This window comes from Tenrec ecaudatus, chromosome 3, assembly GCF_050624435.1.
Source record: "Tenrec ecaudatus isolate mTenEca1 chromosome 3, mTenEca1.hap1, whole genome shotgun sequence".
Taxonomy (NCBI): Eukaryota; Metazoa; Chordata; class Mammalia; order Afrosoricida; family Tenrecidae; genus Tenrec; species Tenrec ecaudatus.
This window is the reverse complement of record NC_134532.1, coordinates 100,412,584-100,422,718: the sequence shown is the minus strand read 5'-3', so window position 1 is coordinate 100,422,718 and position 10,135 is coordinate 100,412,584. Positions and strand designations below refer to the sequence as shown.

Genomic DNA, 10,135 nt, shown 5'->3' with positions numbered 1-10,135 from the left:
TAAAATGAAATTTTTAGTGTAAACCAGGTGAAGATTTACAGAGCAGCTCATCAGTTTTACACTCGACAGTCCACCCGGGGCTTCCTCTCCTTCACGGCTAGCCCTCCGTGTACTGTCAGCAGCCCCCTGCTTCCCTGTGTTTGCGGTTCCCATGCCTCCCTCTTTCCTGACCCTCTGAATTCCGGCCCCCCCTTGCATTCTGATCTCGCATGCACGTAAGCTGTTGGACAAAATCTCAAGAGAGAAGAACGTGGCTGGATAACATGAAAACTCCCATATGACAAAGAGTCGATTTTTTATTTCAATTATTTTATTAGGGGCTCGTACAACTCTTATCACAATCCATCCATCCGTCCATTGTGTCAAGCACATTTGTCTGTTTTAAGCATCTGGCAAACATAGAGAAGCCCCAAACCAGATATTATCTATGCCAAACAAACAAACCCACGTTCATTTGAATGTTTGCTCTTACTCTTTTTCATCTCCAAACCTGAAGGCTCAGTCTATGTGCTGCTGGAACGTGGTGCTGGTGAAAGTTGCCCCCCCCCCGTGGGATGCCAGCCTGCGGGAGGCCCTGAGTTCAAAAGGATAAATCTTTTTTTTTTTCACTTTCTTTTCTTTTAATCGTTTTATTAGGGATTCATACAAGTCTTATCACAACCCATACATACAGCAATTGTGTAAAGCACATTTGTACATTCATTGCCCTCATCAAAACATTTGCTCTCCACTTAAGCCCCTGGCATCAGCTCCTCATTTTTCCCCTCCGTCCCCCTCCCTCTCCCTCACGAACCCTTGATAATTTATAAATTATTATTTTATCATATCTTATACTGTCCGACATCTCCCTTCACCCAATTCTGTTGTCTGCCCCCCAGGGAGGAGGTCACATGTAGATCCTTGTAATCGGTTCCCTCTCTCCAAACCACTCTCCCTGCACTCTCCCAGTATCACCACTCTCACCACTGGTCCTGAAGGGATCATCCATCCTGGATTCCCTGTGTTTCCAGTTCCTATCTGTACCAGTGTACATCTTCTGGTCTAGCCAGACTTGCAAGGTAGAATTCGGATCATGATAGTGGGGGAGGAGGAAGCATTTAGAAACTAGAGGAAAGTTGTATGTTTCATCATTGCTACATCGCACCCTGACTGGCTCGTCTTCTCCCAGAGACCCTTCTGTAAGGGAATGTCCAGTGGCCTAAAAGTGGGCTTTGGGAAAGGATAAATCTCTGTGTGTGCAGAGTTTTGAATCTTACACAACCTGTTAATTATTTCAAAGAGACCGTTACTGGGACACTGGGCACATCTGATGTGCAAGGCCTCTTCAAAGCATTGAAGAGCAAGGAGTCACTTTGAAACCCAAGCTGTGCCTGACCCACGCCATGGTCTTGTCATATGCATCTGAAAGTTAGGCAATGAGTAAGGAAGGCCAAAGAAGAATGAATGAACTGGAAATGTGATGTTGATAAAGAATATTAAAAGTACCATAGACTGCCAGAAAAACACACAAATATGTCTTGGAAGAAGTACAGCCAAAATATTACAGAAAAGCAAGGATGGCAAGATGCTGTCTCCAGTCCTTTGGGCATGTTATCAAGAGAGGGCACTATGGAAAGGGACATCATGCTTGGAAGGGCAGAGGGGCAGCAAAAAAGAGGAAGATTCTCAATGAGGTGGATCGACACAGCAGCTGCCACAAGGGGCTCAAACCTAACAACTGTGAGGATGTCGCAGGATCAGGCATTATTTCATTCGGTTCTCCACAGGGACGCCTTGAAGTCGGAATTGACGCGATAGCACCTAACCACCACCAGCACAAACACCACTGTCCAGTTTTCAGAAGACGTTAGGGGATAGTTTGGGTCTAAAGCTTCTCAGGGCCAAAGTTCCGAGGGTTTAGATCATCTCCATGGCTCCAGACAGTTTTGCATCTGTGGGAATTTAAAATTTTCATCTGTATTTTGCCCCTTTTGATCAAAGTCGTCCAGAGAATCACTGAGAAAACAAGTCAGGAGTCACAGTTGCAAGGACCATCTGCTCTCTTGGATTCATAGCAAAGGAGGCCACTGTTCATGGAGGCAATTAGCAAACTTTCCTTTCAAACACCCATTCAAACGCTTACAAGGACACCTTTCCTTATGCAGCCCCCAGTTCCGTGGGCTCTCAGTTCTGAGTCCCTACCTGGAATCCACCTGGAAAAGATTAAGCAGGTCTGCCGCCATAGGTTTCTCATGGACGAGAAGATTAGAGCCGCCCAGCTGGGAGGAGACTCGCTCTTTATTTCTGCCCTGCGAAGTTTTGAGATGGAGCACGTTCAAGTGGTGCTTTGCTCTAGACATCTAAGAAGGCCTGGCTTCTTGCAGCTTGGGAAGACACGCACTGAGTGTGCATGTGTGAGTGGTGCAGACATGGAGGAGGCAGCATTGCGTTCTGTCTCCTGGGGTCCTCCCTCCTTCCTACAGCCACTGAGTGGTCTGGGAAAAGTGAAAATCTGCCCAAGTTCTGTGACTCCTTATCTCATTTCTCCCAGGGAAAGAAAAGGCTCTACTTATTCTCCACTGTCTTGTCTTGCTGTGTTTTATTGGTTACTCCAAGATCTTCACACATTAAATTTCTCAACAGTTCCAGCCCCCTGAGTGTACATGTTTTCTATTGTTTCCTGTCCCAGCTTGGTCATGGACGACTTTAAGAACCCTCTCCTCTTGCCAGGCGATCCTACTTCTCCCAGGTGTCATGGCAGTCTGGATCTCAGAGCAGTTCATAAAAGGCAAAAGCCCAGCTGCTTCCTGAGGACAGGGACTCTCACTGTTCCCAGTGGCCTCCCAGGAATCTTAGGAAGGGCCACATGATGCTTCGAGCGCATCTCAAAAGGAACAGCTTTCTGGAGTCATGGAAACTGGTGGACTGCTTTGTACCGCAGGAAGGACGTCTTTCGAGCATGTTTCTATATCATTGGTGGGTATCAGAGTTGTCAGATATTCTTTCGTTAGCACAGAAATTCTGGGCTTGCTTTTCTGGATACCATGTTGTTTCATGTTCATACAGCAGAGAGAGTAAAACAGAAGACCCTACCATGGCTATCCGAGTCCCAGGGCAGGGGAGGGGACACACGTTGTTACACAGGCAGAGACTGACGCAAAGGAAGTGGTTTGGACCCACCCAGAAATTCTTTGGAACAAAACGGTCTGGCGATCTCCTTCCAAAAGACCACAGTTCTGGAAACCCAGTGGAGCAGTTCTACACCAATCCAAACCCCAGCCCATGGCCACCAAGTCCATTCTCATTCAGAGACCCTAGAGTAACGGTTCTCAACCTGTGGGTCGCGACCCCTTTGGGGGTTGAACGACCCTTTCCCAGGGGTCGCCCGATTCATAACAGTAGCAAAATGACAGTGATGAAGTAGCAACGAAAATACTTTTATGGTTGGGGGTCACCACCACATGAGGAACTGCACTCAAGGGTCGCGGCATCAGGAAGGTTGAGAAGCACTGCTCTAGAGGGCTTCTGAGGTTTTGTCAATCTTCCTGGGAGCAGGCAGCCTATCTCTCTCCCTCAGAATAACTGCTGGGTCTGAGCCATTCACCTTGCCATTAGCAGGCCAAGACTTCCCCCTCAGTGTCACCCATCAGGGCCCCTGCCTGTTGGTTCTTACATCTGGCCCACAATCCTTCTCATTTGTGTCCTGATCCCCACACACTGCAAGCCCGCTGTCATCACGTCTACAGTACCATGGTTCAGGGCCACAACTGAGAGGGTTTTCTGAGCAGATGGAAGGAGCAGCAGGGAACTCCGACGCAAACTGTCAAATCCTTATCCGTGATCGAGGGAGGAGGGAGAATGCTAAAGTTTGTTTGGAGTGTGTTTGCTTCATTCTGTTTTAATGACAAGCCTTTAATTGCTAGAGACATGAAGGCCTGTTGAAGTTTTGTGTGTAACATGGCTGGTGAGTTTCTTGCAACAAAACTACCGAGGTGCAGCTCTGCCCGCAGGAGAACGTCTATCTCACAATACGAGACGCGCGGCATTACAAAATCAGCATTTCCCAAATTCCGCTTGTGGGATTGGAATGGTCTTCCATGGGAATTTTATGCCTCCTCCACCCCCTGTCTTATTTTGGTGATCTAGGCCTGTACTTCACAACGATACATCCCTTTCATCTAAATGCATCTATCTCCCATACCCACATGTCAGAGACAGAGGGAGATGGGCTAGCATCTACACTATTAGGCTCCTGCCTTTAAAAGGAAACCTTTTCCTTTGCCACCACTGCCTTTCAGCTGTATCATCTTCCTCTCTACTGCCTCCCTGTCTCTCCCCTCTCCTCGCACATCAATGTCATCTGCTCCTCATTACCCTCTGTGCCTGCTAGCATCCTGGGTGACCTCAGAGTCCACAGGGATAAACTGCCTGTCATCCCAGCACTCAGCAGATTATCTACAGAATACTTTATAGGGGGATCATACACTCAAGCAGCAACTCTTAAAATTCGATGGTTCTCCGTGACAAAGGTCGCATGAACAAATCCATGGCCTTTGATTCCAACTCAGAGTGAACCTATAGGACAGAAGAGAACTGCCCATGTTGCGTTTCTGAGGCTTTAAATCTTGATGGGATCATCAAGCCTCATCATTCTCCCTGGGTGTGGCAGGTAGCTTTGAACTGCTGACTTTGCAGTTAGCAGCTCAATTCATAACCCAGTATGCCACCAGGGTTCCTCAAGGATACCTTTTTTACTCCTATCTAATCATTGTGCACTATTCAATCAACATATACTTGTATTCCAGCTATGGCCTAGATACTGTGCTAAATTGTAGAGACACAAGAATGAGCATGAACTTGCATCATTTAAGTCATGAGAAGGCACGTCATGAAATGACAATGTCATGCCAATGGAGCCTCCTGGTGCAGAGATTATCCACTGGGATGCTAACCACACAGTCAATGGTTTGAAACCACCCACCTCTCTTCGGGAGAAAGACAAGGCTTTCTACTCTTGTCAAGAATTGCAGTTTCATAAATCCACAGAGGAAATCCTGCCCTGTGCTTTAGGGTTGCTATGAGTCAAAACTGACTTGATGGCAGTGAAGTTTTTTTGTGTGTGCGCGCGGATAGCGATGGGGAAAGGACAGGGCGAGACAGAGCATAGATCCGGGTCTCCTGACAGAAACTCCAGAAGTGACAACTGTTTGAAAGAGAAACTTCTAACAGCCAAAGGTGGAGAAACACAAAACAGAACAAAAATAGCCAAGTGTTCATCAACAGGAGACTGGCTAAATGAAAATGTGGGGCATACCTGGAATGGAATAGTGTCCAGGCACAAAGAGAAATAAAGTCCTACTACATGCCACAACATAGAAAAACCTGGCGCAGATTATGCAGATAAGTCCATCATAAAAGGGCAAATCTTGTATACCACTGCTTATATAAAATATCCAGAATAGATACATGTACAGAGACCTAACACTAGTGATCGAAGACCAAACTACTTACACAGTGATACCCAGAGCCTCATCCACACGCACACAAACAAAGGTCATTGAAAACACAGGAAAGAAGGAAAGCAACAGAATTAATGTCAGACGAGACTGACTCTTGACTGTAGAGGGTGAACATGAATGGAAACTATGATGCACTGCAAGAGCTGAACAGAAGATTTCAACGGGTGGCTCAAGAAAGTCAAGGTGAATTCAGAAGAGCAAGTTGAATGAGCGGTGTCCTTGTTGAGATTAGATGGATCTTGGCTGAAAGTAGAGAATGCCAGAGAGATGCTTACCTGCATTTTACTGCCTGTGCAAAGGCATTTGACTGTGCGGATCATAACAAATGATGGCTAACATCCCGAAGCATGGAAATTATAGAACATTTCAGTATGCGCATATAGAACATGTACATAGACCTAGAGGCAGCCATTAAAATAGAACAAGAGTACAGGGTACAGTTTAAAATCAGGAAACATGTGTCAGGGTTGTACCTGTTTACCAAAACTGTTCTATCTGTTATGCTGAGCAAAGATCCCAGAAGCTGGACTACATGAAGGAGAATGGAGCTGCAGGCCTGGAGACTTACCCCCAACCTGTAATATGCAGATGCACCACCACCTCACCGGCTGAAAATAAAGAAGACTTGAAGCATGAAGACTACAACCTTCAATATGCATCCCACCTAGAGGAAAACACACTTTCTCCCAACTGGACGGATAACCAATATCATGAGAAGCAGAGCAAATGTAAGGTCAAGGATCTCATTTTACCTATATCCACCATGAAGGCCCATGGACGCAGCTGTCAAGAAGTCAAGCAATGCATTGCATTGGGCAAATATGCAGCAAAATCCCCTTTTTAAAGTGCTTACAAGCAGTGAGAGCAGTTTGAGGACTAAGTGCTTATCCCAAGCTATAGTGTTTTCAATTGCATCATATGCAGACCAAAGTTGGGTAATGAATAAGGATGACCAAGGATTGACACTTTTGTGGTATTAACTAGGGAGCCCTGGTGGCGCAGTGAGTTAATGCCAGGCTACTAACTGCAAGGCTGGCAAGTCCAACCCACAAAATCCCAGCTGTTCCACGAAAGAAAGACAAGGCAGTGGCTCCCAGAAAGATTCACAGCCTCCGAAACCTTCTTGAGCAGTCCCCCCTGGTCTTCCAGGGGCGGTGTGAGTCAGTCTTGCCTTGCTGACTCCTACCATACAAAACCCCAAGAACTGTTAATAGGTTAAAAAAAGAAGAAGAAGAAGGAAAAGGAGGAGGAGGAAGAGGAGGAGGAGGAGGAGGAGGAGGTGGAAGAGGAGGAGGAGGAGGAGGTGGAGGAGGAGAGGAAGAAGAAGAAGAAGAAGGAGGAGGAGGAGGAGAAGAAGGAGGAGGAGGAGGAGGTAATTGGCTCCACATTGGTTGGATGCAGTTATCTGGGACTCTGACTCTGGTGGGTGGTGTCTACTTATGGTTGGGTTGCTAATCACCAGGTAAGCTAGTTGAAACCACAAGCCACCCCACAGGAGAAAGACAAGATTTTCTACTCTCCTAGGGCAGTTCCACTCAATCCTATAAGGAGGCTATGAATCAGAGGGTTGTTGGGGGTTTTTCAGCTCATTGATGAAATGAAGCAAATTTTTGTCTGAGTTAAAAATTTTATTTTGAATTCATTGCCAATTTGTATTACTTTCTAAGCATGGCAGCACTAACCTTTAGAAATCACAGTTTTAGGGAAAAATATGTCAAGGAAACCATAGAGCATAGTGCTACACTGAAATTCATGTGTTGCTGAGAGTTGGGATTAAATCAATGAAACCGGTAGTTACACACACTGGTGTATTAATTAGATCAGATTTGCATTTTAAAAGGCTTCATGTAGCACCAAATATAGGGTAAATGTGGAAGAAAAGACAGATTAGAAAGTACTGTAATCTTGTTGAGCAATTAGAACTAAAACTATCACGGTGGAAATGATAGTGGAGAAAAGCAAATATCACAAATGTGGGGACGAGGAGGGCTGTCAGAGGCTTGATTTGCAAGGCATATGTGTGTGGCATCTCCCAGGTCCCAGGAGACACCATTCGCTTTCAGCCAGCTCATCAGTTTGGGAGATCAACCTTTGAAATGCAGATAAAGTCCTTAAACAATATCAGTTAATCAGACATTGAAGTTTGCCCCTAAGGAATACTTCTGGTTGTTGTTTGGTTTTTTTTTCAGTAGGAATTTGCCCCTTAGATCATCTCTCACTTAGGACACCAGACTAATTTAAAGAAAGTGACTCTCTTTAATAGTTTAAATTAACACTATACTATTTATTTGTTTATCCATCTGTCCACTCTCCCTCCATTCATTAAATTCATCATTCTGTTACCATTAATTGAACAAGCACCATGTATGGAGTTCAACTGAAATATAACTTTGTTTAATTTTTCATGGGTGAACATTTTCTTGAGTGCCTGCATAAAAAAACAAGGCAGCCGCTTTGGGGGTGGGGATGGGATAATAAAATGTTATAGCGAGACTGCCAATTGCACAACTTCGAGAGCACCGTTGGCACTCTGCTATTTGTTAGCCGAGTGGACTGTAATCACTTTAGATTATAACATGAATGGTGTGCCCTGGAGTTTCACAACACGCATCTGAGTCCTGACATTAATTTCAAAATCACAGCCTCAATCCAGTAATTACCAATGCCTTGTGCAATAAAATCAAGAACACTTTACTCTTCATTAATAAGATTTCTCCTCCCTACCCGCACCCCCCTTTCAGAGCCTGGTTGCAGATACAGCAGCGATCTTCAGTTACGTGCCATGGGGTCACTATCAACCAACTAAATCCCTCACTGTCCTCCCTCAGTCCTTGCTACGTTTGAGCCCCTTGTTGCAGCCACTGTGTCAATCCATCTCTTTGCAGGTCTTCTTTTTCCTGACTCTCTAGTTTACCAAGCAGGGTATCCTTCTCCAAGGACTGATCCCTCCTGCTAACATGCCCCAAATACATGAAATAATGCCGAGACTTCCTTTCACAGAAGGAATATTCTGACTGTATTTCTTCCCAGAGAGAGCTGTTCACTCTTTTGTCCGTTCATGGTATATTCGATTTTCTTCCTGAACAGCATAGTTCCTCTCCAGTCTTCTTTATTCACCGTGTAGCACAACTCAAACGTACAGGAGGGCATCTGTCCAAAGAAGAGACAGTCACGGTGGGTCATGGGAGTATAGGTTATTGCTAGGTTAATTTCTTAGAAGGCAGCATCAAAGCACAATGCAGGGATTTTAGGTGGATAAATGGATACATTACAGAGTCACAAAGTCCATGTCATACATCCTAACACAGCCTCTCGTCAGATCCGGTGGTATTGTGGGCTACAAAGTGAGTGTCTAACTAGAAGATCACAGGTTCAAATCTACCAGTGACTCTGCAGGAGAAAGATGAGGGTTTCTGCTCCTATAAAGAGTTAAAGTCTCAAGAACCCAAAGGGGCAGTTCTATTGGGTCCTATAGTGTCAATATGAGTTAAAATTGGCCCTGTGTCAGTCAGTAAGTTTTGTTGGCTTTTAGACAGATTTGAAATTTATTTTTCTCAAAGCTTGTAGGACATAGGTAATTTTGCAAGAGTCCATCAATGCCTAAGGCAAGGCTGTCTCCACAAAGGTGCAAAGTAGGCTCTAATTTGATGTGAAGGTGACTCCAGGGAACTGTTCCCTCAAGGCTCAAGATCTAAAAGGAACCCCAAAGATGAATCTCTTGCATTGGTCATCCCCGTTCCTTGACTCCAGAAATCGGATTCCAGGAGCATCAAGATGGTGTTGTCATAGTCCTCCATCCATCCATGTATCCACTTCTCTATTAGGTTTTTGTATGAAGGGAAAAGAAATAATTTCTTCCAATGGTAATGATAAGTTCATTTGAAGAGTTAAACTAGTACCTGTGAAATAGTCAGGTTTATAATTTCAAAGGAAATATTCCAATTGTGTTGGTCTGCCTCACAAGGGAGGCCCTTAGAAAAAATCACTCTGGAAAATGATAGGGAATCACAGTTCACTTTGCTTCCTAAGCCCCCTTAGAAGTCCCCACAAAGGGTGTTATGTTGACATCTCTTTGACCTGCTCACATTCCCGTCTCTATTGAACCAACCCTGTGAGTTTCCATGAAGCAGTTCAGTCCCCAGTTTCTGATCAAGTTGTCAGTGAAAATAGAGATCTACTCCCACCTTCAATGATAGAACCATGAGCCTGGTTTTGTTCAGAGAGGAAATAAGAACATCCCCATAGCGATATTGCAATTGCCTTTGAAAAACATTTCTTTTACCCCTTAATGAACAGGAAATTAAATTAAACTTTATCATTAAAAAGCTAGATATCCATGTCATTGTGAATTTGGGGATTTTTTCCTGAAACTTCTTTTCAAAGGTTTTCTCTTTTTAAGCTGATGTATTACAAACTCAAAATCAAACCCATTGTATCTTAAAACAAGCAACCATCTACGTCCATACAAAAGAAGCCCACCAGCCTGCATGGTTTTAAATTTTGATATAATAAAATCTAAATCTGGAGGAGGGAAGAGTCTTAGAGTTTAAATTCTTAATATCCAGTTTGCAGAATGCATGGATGCTGCTTGAGGCCCCAAGTCCACGTACAGAGTCTCCATGTGGATTGAGCCTCTG

General features: G+C 44.6%; 1 long non-coding RNA gene across 1 annotated transcript in view; it reads left to right on the top strand.

Annotated features, from left to right (window-relative positions):
* The window catches only part of LOC142442676 (uncharacterized), an 83,208-nt gene that overhangs the window by 21,047 nt on the left and 52,026 nt on the right, over positions 1-10,135 (top strand). The window lies entirely within an intron of this gene.